Raw genomic sequence first — 13,315 nt, forward strand, 5'->3', positions numbered from 1 at the left:
TCCTGCTTCCACCCCTGTCTCTGGCATGACTTGAATTTTTCTGAGGCAATCCGAGTGAGTTTTTCTAAAAAAAATTCTAATGTATACCCCTTAATTTTTTGTGCCGTAACAGTACGAAGCATCGCTGGCATAGAGAAACAACTGATAGAGTTGAAAACAAATCAGTCGCTAGGTCCTTATGGAAACCTACTTCGGTTCTACAAAGAGTACTTTACAGCATTCGTCCCTTACTTAGCCTGCATTTATCGCGAATCTCTATCCCAGCGCAAATTCCCAAGCGACTGGAAAAAGGCGCAGGTGACTCCTGTAGATAAGAAGAGGAAACGAAGAGACTCGGAAACTTACTGACCAATATCCTTAATATTAGATTTCTGCAGATTACTTCAACATATTCTCAGTTCGAATATAATAAATCTCCTTGAGAGGGAAAATCTTTTGTCCACAAATCAGCACGGGTTTAGAAAGCATCGCTCTTGCGAAACTCAGCTCAGCTGCGACCCGTGGATGAAGGGCAACAGACGGATTCCATATTTCTAGATTTCCGTAAAGCATTTGACACAGTGCCACTCTGACGACTGTTCTCGGAAGAACAGATACCATTGATGACCGTGCAGCTTCTCTAGGATAAATGATAGTTAATTGAAATCCTCAGCTGCCGAAAGGTGTTGTTGATAGACCTCGATGGGGACAGCTGAAAATGTGTGCCCCGACCGGGACTCGGACCCGGGATCTCCTGCTTACATGGCAGACACTATCATCTGAGCCTCCGAGGACACAGATGAATAGCGTGAATGCAGGGACTTATCACTTGCACGCTTCCCGTGAGACCCACATTCCCAACTGTCCGCAGTCTACATACGTAATGTTCCTGGCCATTGACCTTCGTCTGTGCGAATGCGCACATGTTGCCCGAACTCTTACGGGAATCGTCACCTTAGTGTGAGCGAGTAATAAGTGCATGCTCAAATATCTATTAGGAGCATTACGTATGTAGATTGTGGACAGTTGGAAATGTGGGTCTCACGGGAAGCGTGCAAGGGATAAGTCCCTGCAGTCGCGCTATTCATCTGTGTCCTCGGTGGCTCAGGTGGAGAGAGCGTCTGCCATGTAAGCAGGAGATCCCGGGTTCGACCCCCGGTCGGGGCACACATTTCCAGCTGTCCCCATCGAGGTATATCAACAACACCTGTTGGCAGCTGATGGTTTCAATTAATCAAAATGGTTCAAATGGCTCTGAGAACTATGGGACTTAAGTTCTGAGGTCATCAGTCCCCTAGAACTTAGAACTACTTAAACCTAACTAACCTAAGGACATCACACACATCCATGCCCGAGGCAGGATTCGAACCTGCGACCGTAGCGGTCACGCGGTTCCAAACTGAAGCGCTTAGAACCGCACGGCCACACCGGCCGGCGTTTCGATTAATTATCAGATACAAGATGACTTAGACAACATTTCGACTTTAACAAAGAAATTCGCCAAACAGCAGTGCAAATTGAGAATTTATTTTGTTTTATTTCTGATACGAGTTTCGGCAGCTCAATATGCCATCTTCAGGCCCCTTATGCACCTCTCAAAAATTATCGGTATTGGCATACAGGGGATATCTGTTTCTGGATGTCGTGCATTCTCAAGTGCTTCCTTCCAAGACTTGATTGCAACCGCTGGAGATAAGAAATTCGTATTGCAAATACTATGATCGTGCTAAACGTCTGGACTTGGATCACTTACAACTCAGCAAGTTGTCAAGTTCAGTTGTTAGAAGTGCATATGCGGCCTGAAGATGTCATATTGAACTGCCGAAACTGGTAGCAAAAATAAAATAACTTCTCAGTTTACACGGCTGTTTGGCGAATTTCTTTGCTAAATATTTGTGCAGCCGCTGTCCCATGTCCAAAATGGATAAACAGAAAATGAAATTTCTAGTTTGTGTGATGAATGTCGGCTAGCTTTAAATGTAGAAAAATGTAAGTTAATGCAGATGAGTAGGAAAAATAAAACCATAATGTTCGAGTACAGATTTATTAATGTGCTGTTTGCCACAGTCACGTCGATTAAATATCTAGGCGCTACGTGACAAAGCAATATGAATTGGAATGAATGTGTAAGGATTGCAGTAGGGAAGGCGAAAGGTCGACTTCATTTGGAGAATTTTAGCAAAGCGTGATTCATCTGTAAAGGGGACCGCATATAGAACACAGGTGCGACCCATTGTTGAGTTGTGTTGAGTGTCTGGGATCCGCATCAGGTCGGATTAAAGGAAGATATCGAAGCAATTCGGAAGCGGGATGCTAGAAATGTTACCGGTAGGTTCGAACAATACTCTGTATTACGGAGTTGCTTCAGGAACTCAAATGTGAATCAGTGGAGGGAAAGCTACATTCTTTTCGAGAAGCACTCTTGAGGAAATTTAGAGAACCTGCACTGAGGTTGACTACAGAACGATTCTACCGCCGCCAACGTACATTTCGTATAAGGACCATGAAGATAAGACTAGAGAGATTAGGGATATAGACAGTCGTTTCTCCTTCGATCTATTTGCGAGTGGAACAGGGAAGGAAATAACTAGTAGTGGTGCACCATACTGTGGCATGTGGAGTATGTATTTAGATTTAGATGTAGAATCCAGTTAACTGAAATTGAACAAATGTTATACTTTAGTTCTATATCTATTCACGTGTTCCCTTTCCGGTAATTAATCTATCTTCTAGCTTTCTCATTACATTAAATGTAGTTATATGTTTTATTGTGTCCGAGCTTATCTAATTAATAATATCCCTGCATTTTACGGTCTAAAGAGCGTGCTGCAGAGTTTCTGATATGTTGATAGTCCTTGTCTCGCCGAGTTTAGAGTGCAAAATGAGGCTACCGGCCCTGATATCAAAGATTTGAGTAATGAAGAGAGTCAAACTGCAGTATAACAGTTTGTATATTTGGCGAGGCCTGTAATTGGCTTCTCAAATGGATCTAATGTTCGAGAAAGATTAGGAGGCGGGAAAGAACAGGTACATCACATTAAAAGATGACAGAGGGGACACAATTTAACAAATAACTCACCAGTTCAGAACTGGACGAGGACAATCGGTGAGCAGTAATACTATCGTGGTAGTGTGGTACAGGAGTCAGCAAACACAACCTTACGTCAACAAGTCACAGTCACGAAATCAGCTTGGTTGCGTGAGTACCGCCATTGGACGCTCAAAACATGGGAAAAGGTAGCCTGAACGTATGGATACATAGTGGTTTATGACAAGTTATGGGTATGATAGCGATGAAAGTCACATGATGTAACAGATATTTACAGGGGTTGAGATGGGGCACCTACAGTGATGTAAATGGACAGTGTTACACCAGGAACACTTTGACCGAACACCACTAAACGGATACTCCAGATTGTCCATTGCCGATTAACAATTCGTTTCTATGGACGTTTGCGAAGGAAAAAGTCATTCTCACGTACGAAGAATGGTTTGAGTATACAGGGTGAAGCGAAATTCGCGCACTCGGTCTTCGCAGCGCGACTCACAATATTTCGTCCGGCGAGTACATCCGGCAGAAAAAGGACGTTAAAGAGTGGCAATCTGGCAACAATGTAAAAACATGTATGGTAACTACCTCTGTCAGCACACATTATGTTTGCTGTACAGTAGGTGCAGTGACTAGAGTTTCGGGTTAGCATGCAGGAGGTTGAAGGTTCGATCCTGGGTTGGGGCGCTTTTTTTTTTTTTATTTGCTAGTTTCGTTCTGACATTTCATACTTTAATATACACCATTTCTTAGGTCACATGTATCCTAAACTTACAACATTTTGTAGCGCTGAACATAACAAATACGTGATTAGACAAATAAGAAATAGACAGTTGAAACAAATGACCTGTCATAGGACAGAATAACTACAAAAACAATATCAATTTCGAGATGTTAAAGATGATAGCTCATTACAAGAACACAACATTTAATTTATACTACATATAGTATGATCGCTCAGATGTCGCACATTAACAACCAGTGACAATAACAATAACCATATTAATGATTGCAAGACCTTCACAACAGATGCTTAAAGCGACATCCGTGCACGTCCAAACATTGCGCAACCCGCCAGATCATACAGCTCTGGACCCTTCGCAGCAAAGCTGTGTCCACAGTAACAAGAGCAGCGTGAACACGCGCTAGCAATTCTTCCACATTCGTCGGCGGAGTAGAGTACACGTGCTTCTTCAGGTGTCCCCACAGGAAGAAATCCAGGGGATTTAGGTCAGCTGAACATGGTGGCCATACAACTGGGCCTCCACGTCCGAGCCATTTCCCTGGAAATTTTCTGTCCAAATACTGTCGCACATTAATTCTAGAGTGTGGAGGTGTACCATCATGTTAGAACCATATCCTCTGCCGAACATGTAGTGGAACATCTTCTAGCGCCTCAAGCAAATAGTTTGAGAGGAATGCATGATACCTCTGTGCAGCCAACCGGTCAGGCAGGCAACATGTAGGGGCCCAAACACTTGTCGCCCAATATTTCGGCCCAGATGTTGATACCAGAGCAGACTTGATACCCACAGTAGTGGGTGATGTGCGGCTTAACCTCACACCAATGGTGGGCATTGTGCATATTGAAGACACCCTCACGAGTGAATGCTAATTCATCCAACCATATTACGGTGTTCACGAATTCATCATTGGTTGCTTATTCTTGTTGGAACCATTTAAAGAATTGCATCCTCTGATGGCGATCTGCAGGATGCAGATGTTGCATGAAAGCATAGTATAGGGGTACAGCCGATGCTCGTGCAGCACTGTACTTCGCTGAGGTTCTTGGCGTATGACTTCCAAAATAACTTCCTCAGTAGCTGGAGTATGACATTTTCGTTGACGACCTCTGTCATGGGATGGTGGAAGGAGAGAATCTGTCTCCCGAAGGCATGGCTCCAGACGACGAAACACGTTTTTATCCGGATTGCGTCGACCTGGATATTTAGCAGCATATTCACAGGTGGCAACACCAACCCGTTTATCAGATTCGCCACGGACCAGAAGCATATCCACATATCCATCGTTTCTGTATGACATACGTCATCCACATTGTTTTAGAATAACACGCGAAGAAACTGCGATATGCATAAAAATGTACGTGGAGTCTGTCACGGGCGCGTTACACCGCTAGCTACTAATCCCTATCTGGTGGACAGCGCATACAGTATAACCACGCTATCAGTCCTGCGCGCTGTTCCACCTAACGCGCATTACGCCTCTGACAGATATTGTTCTGCATGATTCATCCTGACACCGCTAATTGTGAAATGTTCGGTTTCGAATTACACTGCTTCCCTAACGGTAATAGACGTGATGTTTCCACAAGCCCATCGACAGAATAATAATAATAATAAAAATGCATTGAGATACATACTAAACAGCATGCGGTTACCAGACTCAATGTCGAAAGGCATAATTAGTGGGGCCATGGTGATAATACATACAAATAGTAACCGAGTTTGGACATTATTCGCAAAGCACGTTGCTAGATCTCCTGGTAAAGTAAGGCCCTGACGAAATGCAATGGACCTGAACGAGGCAAAAATAGTAGTTGGTACTAATCTATGGGATCCTTGGAGGAGGGAACAAAGAAAACTGGTTTCGCATCTAGAAGGTGAAGTGGTGCGAATAAATTCTCTTTCAAAGCTGACCAATCTTCCATTTCCAAGATTGTAGTATGTAAATGCAAATGTTTTCTAGAAGACCCGCTGAAATCGCTGTTGATGATTAAGATGCCACATACCGTACCACCTGGACTACATTTACCAAATAAAAAACATATGCCTCAACTCAGCATGCTAAACCAAAACTGTATCCACTGCACCATCCGTACAGCACACGTAATATGTGCTGACAGAGGTAGTTACCATACGTGTTTTTACAGTGTTGCCAGATTGCCACTCTTTAACGTTCTTCTCCTGCCAGATGTACTCGCCGGACGAAATACTGTGACAGATATTTTTCCATCGCTGCCATGTGATGAGTCACACGGCGAAGCCCGAGTGCGCGAATTTTGCTTCACCCTGTATATGGATATTGTGTGTATCTAAAATTACTGGTGCTTTCCAGGAGGAGATTCCCCTAGGACGTGCACGTACAGCTTATAGCCGTTTTTCGCACACTAGGGAAGGTCGAATCACTGGCGAGAGGGACGTGGGAGTAGTATCATACTGCTATATCGCCCAAATATATGGCTGTAGTGCAATGGCTGAAGAACAAGAGATGGACTCAAGGACGACCATTTAGCAAAAAGAGTACGGATTGGTCGTTCCAGAAGGACTACACTACGAGAAGATCATAGGAGTGTTCAACTAGCTCTGGTGAACAGATAGATGACAACAGCTAGAATCTCGGCAGAGGTGGCAGACTGTCAAGAGTCAGGAAAGGATTACTGGAAGCTGAATTGAGATATCGGTTTGCCTTTTGTGTTAGCAGAAGAGCCAACACCGTGTTACGAGTGGAGGCAGAAATGCACGCGTTTTAGCTCACGCAGGCTGGCGTGAGGAGGGAAGTACTATACTGACGTGAGGTCTGGAACATGACAAGGAATGAGAATTGATACTTAACTTTAATTCATTAATGATGAACGTCGCTCTTTATGGTACATGAGTCACAATATTATCTGTTCAGAATACATTCTTGAAGTAAATATAGTAACTGAATATAGCGCCTTGCTAGGTCGTAGCAAATGACGTGGCTGAAGGCTGTGCTAAAATATATAGTCCCTGCAAATGAGAGCGTCTGTTGACAGAGAACCATCGCTAGCAAAGTCGGCTGTACAACTGGGGCGAGTGCTAGGGAGTCTCTCTAGACTAGACCTGCCGTGTGGCGGCGCTCGGTCTGCAATCACTGCGTGGCGACACGCGGGTCCGACGTATACTAACGGACCGCGGCCGATTTAAAGGCTACCACCTAGCAAGTGTGGTGTCTGGCGGTGACACCACATTGCCATGCGCCATTTACCACCGACATCATACCCAGACAACAGAGACCTGCCTGGTGCAGAGCCAGAGTCAACTTGCACACTGAATGACATTCTGTGGTGTTCAGCGATGACTTTCATTTTGTCTGTCGGGATCACTTCGGGCCTAACGTGTGCGAAGAAGACGTGGTGAAGGTCGCAGGAATCAGCGATTCTCGAGAACCATATCTCTGCAACTCCTGGGATCATGGTCTGGGGAGCTCTTGGATATGGCAAAAGGGCTGGTACTTGTTGAAAGGAGACGCAATGCTTACCAATATAAGGTAAGAATGGTAAGCCCTGTTGTCATACCAAATGACGTAATCCAACAGAATAGTGCAAAATATTGCACCGCAGTTCACACCGCAAACTTCTTGAAGTTTGTATGGATCCCTGGCCGTTCCCAGAATAATATTTCTGGCTTTTGCAGCCATCATATCTACGAGGGGCATTCAATAAATAATGCAATACATTTTTTATCTCGGCCAATTTCGGTTGAAAAAATGTGGAAATTTTTGTGAGACGTCGTGGAATATTCCAGCTTCAGCTCCTATAGTTTCATGAAGTTGTGACAGGTGGCGGCGCAATATGTAGCCTTCAAAACAGCTTCGGTAACGGATGTGTGAGTTCCAAGCAGAGAGCTGTCATTGAGTTTAGTTTGGAGGAAACCCAGAACATCGCAGATATTCAAAGGCGCTTGCAGAATGTTTACGAGATCTGGCAGTGAATAAAATCCCAGTGAGTCGTCGGGCCAGGCAACTGGAATCATCGCAACAAGGCCGCCCAAACATGTCCGATCTCCCGCGTGCCGGCCGGCCACACACCGCTGTGACTCCTGCAAAGTTGGAACGTGAGGACCCTCTCACTCTAGATGATCGACGGATCACAATCAAACACCTCGCTGCAAAACTGGACGTCTCTGTTGGTAGTGCTGAAACATTTGTCCACCAGTGGGGCTGCCGGCCGGTGTGACCGAGCGGCTCTAGGCGCAACAGTCTGGAACCGCGCCACCACTACGGTCGCAGGTTCGAATCCTGCCTCGGGCATGGATGTGTGTGATATCCTTGGGTTAGTCAGGTTTAAGTAGTTCTAACTTATAGGGGACTGATGACCTCAGAAGTTAAGTCCCATAGTGCTCAGAACCATTTGATCCAGTGGGGGTACTCATATGTGTGTGCTCGCTGGGTTGCTCGCCGCCTAACAGGAGATCGTCAAAAACAACGAAGGACCATATGTGTGGAATTGCTTGCATGTTACAAAGCTGATCGTGACAATTTTTGTTGAACATCGTCACAGTCGATGAAACATAGGTTCATCACTTCGAACCGGAAACAAAACGGCGATCCATGGAGTGGCGCCACGCCACATCTCCTCGGAAGAAAAAAATCGAAGTCGCACTCTCAGCCGGTGACGTAATGGAGACGACCTTCTGGAACTCTGAAGGAGTTATTCTGTTGGTGCTCTCCCCCATGGTGCAACGATCAACTCGGAAGTGTACTGTGCTACCCATAGGAAATTGAAGAACAGACTTCAGCATGTTCATCACCACAAAAATGCGAAACCCATGGCATCACACGAGTCTGCGCAACCGAGAGCAGCTCACAGAACTTCATTGGACCGTTCTTTCTCGGCCACCCTACAGCCCTGGACTCGCACCTTCCGACTTCCATCTGTTTCTTCCAATGATGGATGCACTCCGCGGGAAGCAGTACGTGGCTGCTGGGCAGGTTGTTGATGCAGCAAGACGTTGGCTGCGAAGTCGACCAGTAGTCGACCAGTCCTAGTAATATGGCGTACGGCCGTCGCACTGAACGGAGATTCCTTTGAACAATAAGGTTTTGTAGGCAAAATCGTGGGGAATAATATGGCATATTGGAAACTTGAATACAACCAATCTGCTTTCAGAAAAAAATGTGTTGCATTAGTTATTGAACGCCTCACGTAGTTCCAAGAGTCTCTCAGAGCACTTAAAAGTTCAGTCTTGAGCAGATGACGTAATAAGTTGTGTGAGAGACCTGTAGTGGATGGTATGACAGGTATCTCTATCGTGGGAAACACCGTCCGAATTGTAGTCCACCACTGTGATTTTCTGCTGTGTTCGGCGGCAGCGCACCAAAAAGCTACTCTCCTATTATTAATGTTGTAAAAACTAGCCGGCCGGTTTGGCCGTGCGGTTCTAGGCGCTTCAGTCTGGAACCGCGTGACCGCTACGGTCGCAGGTTCGAATCCTGCCTCGGGCATGGATGTGTGTGATGTCCTTAGGTTAGTTAGGTTTAAGTAGTTCTAAGTTCTAGGGGACTGATGACCACAGATGTTAAGTCCCATAGTGCTCAGAGCCATTTGAACCATTTTTTTGTAAAAACTACACATAAAATTTCCTTGACACTCAAATATAGGCATCTTTAAATAGCAGGCTATCGCTCGCTTATTCCAGAAGTCATAATAATGAAAAACAGTAGTTAAACAAGAAGGTAGACGAAGCACTTTGGGTATCTTCGGGTCCCGCCTAAACTGCGCGCCTAATCGTCGTGGAAGGAGCAATCATGAGGCACAGACGTATTGTCTGGTGTGATCGGTTGCATTTCAATTCTTTAAAGAAGAGAGGAATCTGGAATAGTCAAAAGAATAAGTAAATATGTGATCATTTACCGGTGTTTAGACAGAGAACTTATGAAATTATTAATGACGTTTGAATTGTTAAATAGATAGTGGATACAGATTGTAATTCGCAGTTTCTCGCGTACTGCTAAAATAAACACGAGTGGCATCCCATAAAAGTGAAAGAATCAGTCATTTAAACAGTATTAGTTCCTCGCTAACAGTTCATTACAGCCTCAAAACAACGATTCTACTACCTATGTACTGTTTTCTGCGCAAGGGACATCTATAGAAGACTGCAGGTTGGTTAACTTTATGAAACCACAAACATTAACGGCCTCCAGCCAGCAGTTATTATGAACCAACTGAAACAGCATGTGTTTCAGGCGCGTTAAGAAATTCCCCAAGATGACATTCAGACGCTGTTTACTTCATTGCCACAACGAATTTGATGCCCCTGTGGACCACACCAAATGCTGATGGACATAACTTCAGAATATAATTGATTAATTATTTAATATTCGCTATGTTGTGAACATCTCCACAAAGTTTAATACATTTCGGACGGTTTTTAATGGTTTAATACCTTCCATTTCCGTCAGAGTGAAATGTACGCCATTGTCTCCCACTGGCGTATAATAGAGAAACTTATTGTTCTCTCATGTGTATCCTTTTGTTTACCTTATCACCCTACAGGCAATTTGCAAGTGCATAATGACAGTAGTCTGTTCCATCAGTTCCGAAGTATGTGCGAATGGTCTGAGGATCGCTCTAAAAATGTGAGGGTGCTTGTGTGTCCACGCAAGTCATCTGAACTAAATCCTATTTGCACATCTGGGAAGCCATCTGAACTTGTGCACATTGGACCCAGCTACGACTAATATGAGTTGTGGGTGGCAGTTGAACACTCATGATTTTGGTTGAAACTTCCTGGCAGATTAAAACTGTGTGCCCGACCGAGACTCGAACTCGGGACCGTTGCCTTTCGCGGGCAAGTGCTCTACCAACTGAGCTACCGAAGCACGACTCACGCCCGGTACCCACAGCTTTACTTCTGCCAGTACCTCGTCTCCTACCTTCCAAACTTTACAGAAGCTCTCCTGCGAACCTTGCAGAACTAGCACTCCTGAAAGAAAGGATACTGCGGAGACATGGCTTAGCCACAGCCTGGGGGATGTTTCCAGAATGAGATTTTCACTCTGCAGCGGAGTGTGCGCTGATATGAAACTTCCTGGCAGATTAAAACTGTGTGCCCGACCGAGACTCGAACTCGGGACCGTTGCCTTTCGCGGGCAAGTGCTCTACCAACTGAGCTACCGAAGCACGACTCACGCCCGGTACCGGCAGCTGATGGTTTCAATTAATCAAAATGGTTCAAATGGCTCTGAGAACTATGGGACTTAACTTCTGAGGTCATCAGACCCCTAGAACTTAGAACTACTTAAACCTAACTAACCTAAGGACATCACACACATCCATGCCTGAGGCAGGATTCGAACCTGCGACCGTAGCGGTCGCGCGGTTCCAGACAGTAGCGCCTAGAAAGTACAACTTCTGATACATCGTCATAGATAAGAAAGTCCATCGTTTTTACGAACTGGCAAAGTACTCTCCTGCTTGGGTGCCATCATTCGCCAAAATCTCGTTTCTGTTTAGGAGGATGTAAGAATATTTCATCCCCGTGGGCGTGAGATCGGGAGTGAATGCGCTGCATAGGATCCATTTTCTTGAGATCGGGGCAGATGGAGACCTCCTCCCAAGTAAAAAAACAAAAAAATTCATGCTCACCCATGCGCACCATCGTAGTGTGTTACTAAAATGTGTACATCACAATGAGCATGACCATGAGCGAGATGATGGGCACTTCGCCAAGAAGCTGACATATAACGCTACAAGTAAGGCAAAAATCAAATATTTTCAGTGAATAGTTTCTGTAAAATCGTTTGAGAAAGGTAACAGGGTGGGCGTGCTTCCGTTCTATCAGCGCAGAGCATCGCCAGACGGCGCGTGCGAAGTATGTGTACGCGTCTCAATATGCGTTGGACCTGCGCGACACGTGCGGCACGTGCGTGTCGCGCTGTAGTGTCGTGTCACGTCACACGTGCTATACGCGTCTCAATTTGCGCTTAGCCTACAATGTAAGCCAGGTTGGCTTGCCATGAAGGGCAGCAAAACGGGGCATAGAATGTCGTCGACGTTCCGCTGTGCTGTAAGGGTGCTACGGACGACAATGAAACGGGTCTACCAAGAAATGAAATGGCACCGCAGATCATTAGTCCCGGTTGCGGGGCCATGTAGTGGGCGACAGTCAGGTTGGTACCTCACAGCTGTCCAGAGTGTCTGCAGATACGTCTTCACTGGTCATCAGGGCTTACTTCGAAGCGGGTTTCATCACTGAAGACAATTCTACTACAGTTAATGTGATTCCAGGACGAAGATGTGTCTGGAGTCGCCCCTGACAGCGGTGGAATATCAATCTGACTGTCACCCACGATAGGGCCCGACAGCCAGGAGTAATGATCTAGGGTGTCATTTTCTTTCAGAACTTGATTGTCATCTGCGGAACCTTTACAGCACAGCAGTACATGGCAATATTTTATGCCCCGTTCTGTTGCCCTTCACGGCAAGCCATCGTGGGCAAGATAATGCCCATCCACTTGCACCGAGAGTTTCTAGTGCTTGTCTACGTGCTTGCCACAACCTATCTTAGCCAGCAAGGTCGCCGAACCTCTCCCCAATTGAGAAGTTTTGGAACATTGTAGGCAATGTCCTCCAACCATCTGGGGGCTTTGACGATGTGACGCGCCAGTTGTATAGAATTTGGCACGATATTCCTAAGGAGGACATCCAACAACCTTATCATCAATGCCATGCCGAATAATTGCTTGCATAAGTGCCAGAGACAGACCAACATATTGTATTGTATGTAAACCGGGGACCTAGAAACGACGGAGAGGCTCCGTCCCCGCCGCAGCCGCAGTAGTCCACAACCCCACGACGACTACCGCAGTCCACTTCACCCCTCCGCCGCCCCACACCAAACCCAGGGTTATTGTGCGGTTCTGCCCCGGTGGACCCCCCAGGAAACGTCTCACACCAGACGAGTGTAACCCCTATGTTTGCGTGGTAGAGTAGTGGTGGTGTACGCGTACGTGGAGAACTTGTTTACGCAGCAATCGCCGACATAGTGTAACTGAGGCGGAATAAGGAGAACCAGCCCGCATTCGCCAAGGTAGATGGAAACCACCTAAAAACCATCCACAGACTGGCCGGCTAACCGGACCTCGACACAAGTCCACCGGGCGGATTCGTGCCAGGGACCCCACGCTACTTCCCGCTCCGGAAAGCTGTGCGTTAGACCACTCGGCTAACCGGGTGGGGTTGACCAACATATTACTGACTTGCTCAATATGTGAAGCTCTTTCTCTTGAATGTGTCATCCGATTGTTCCGAAACTGTGATCATTTGTTTGTCTGTACAGGTACATCTACAGATTTCCGTCCCATTCAGATAATTCCTTCGTGATGCATCTTTTTATGTCATAGAGGCCTGTAGGGGGACAAAGGGGGCACCACCCCACGCTGCATTGTTGCCAAATTTATTCAAGATGGTGACGATGACGTCATCCAAGATGGCGGCATGTAGACTTGGCAACATCGCATGACGTCATCCAAGATGGCGGCTTTTGGCGGGAAAATAGTCCAATTGTGCTACCTCCACTA

At 45.9% G+C, this 13,315-nt stretch overlaps 1 non-coding gene across 1 annotated transcript; it reads left to right on the top strand.

The window, feature by feature from the left end:
• Positions 1–1,072: 1,072 nt before the first annotated feature.
• On the top strand, positions 1,073–1,146 carry Trnat-ugu. The gene has a single exon. It is a non-coding gene; the product is annotated as a tRNA-Thr (tRNA).
• Positions 1,147–13,315: the final 12,169 nt, after the last annotated feature.

This window comes from Schistocerca americana, chromosome X (assembly GCF_021461395.2).
Source record: "Schistocerca americana isolate TAMUIC-IGC-003095 chromosome X, iqSchAmer2.1, whole genome shotgun sequence".
NCBI lineage: Eukaryota > Metazoa > Arthropoda > Insecta > Orthoptera > Acrididae > Schistocerca > Schistocerca americana.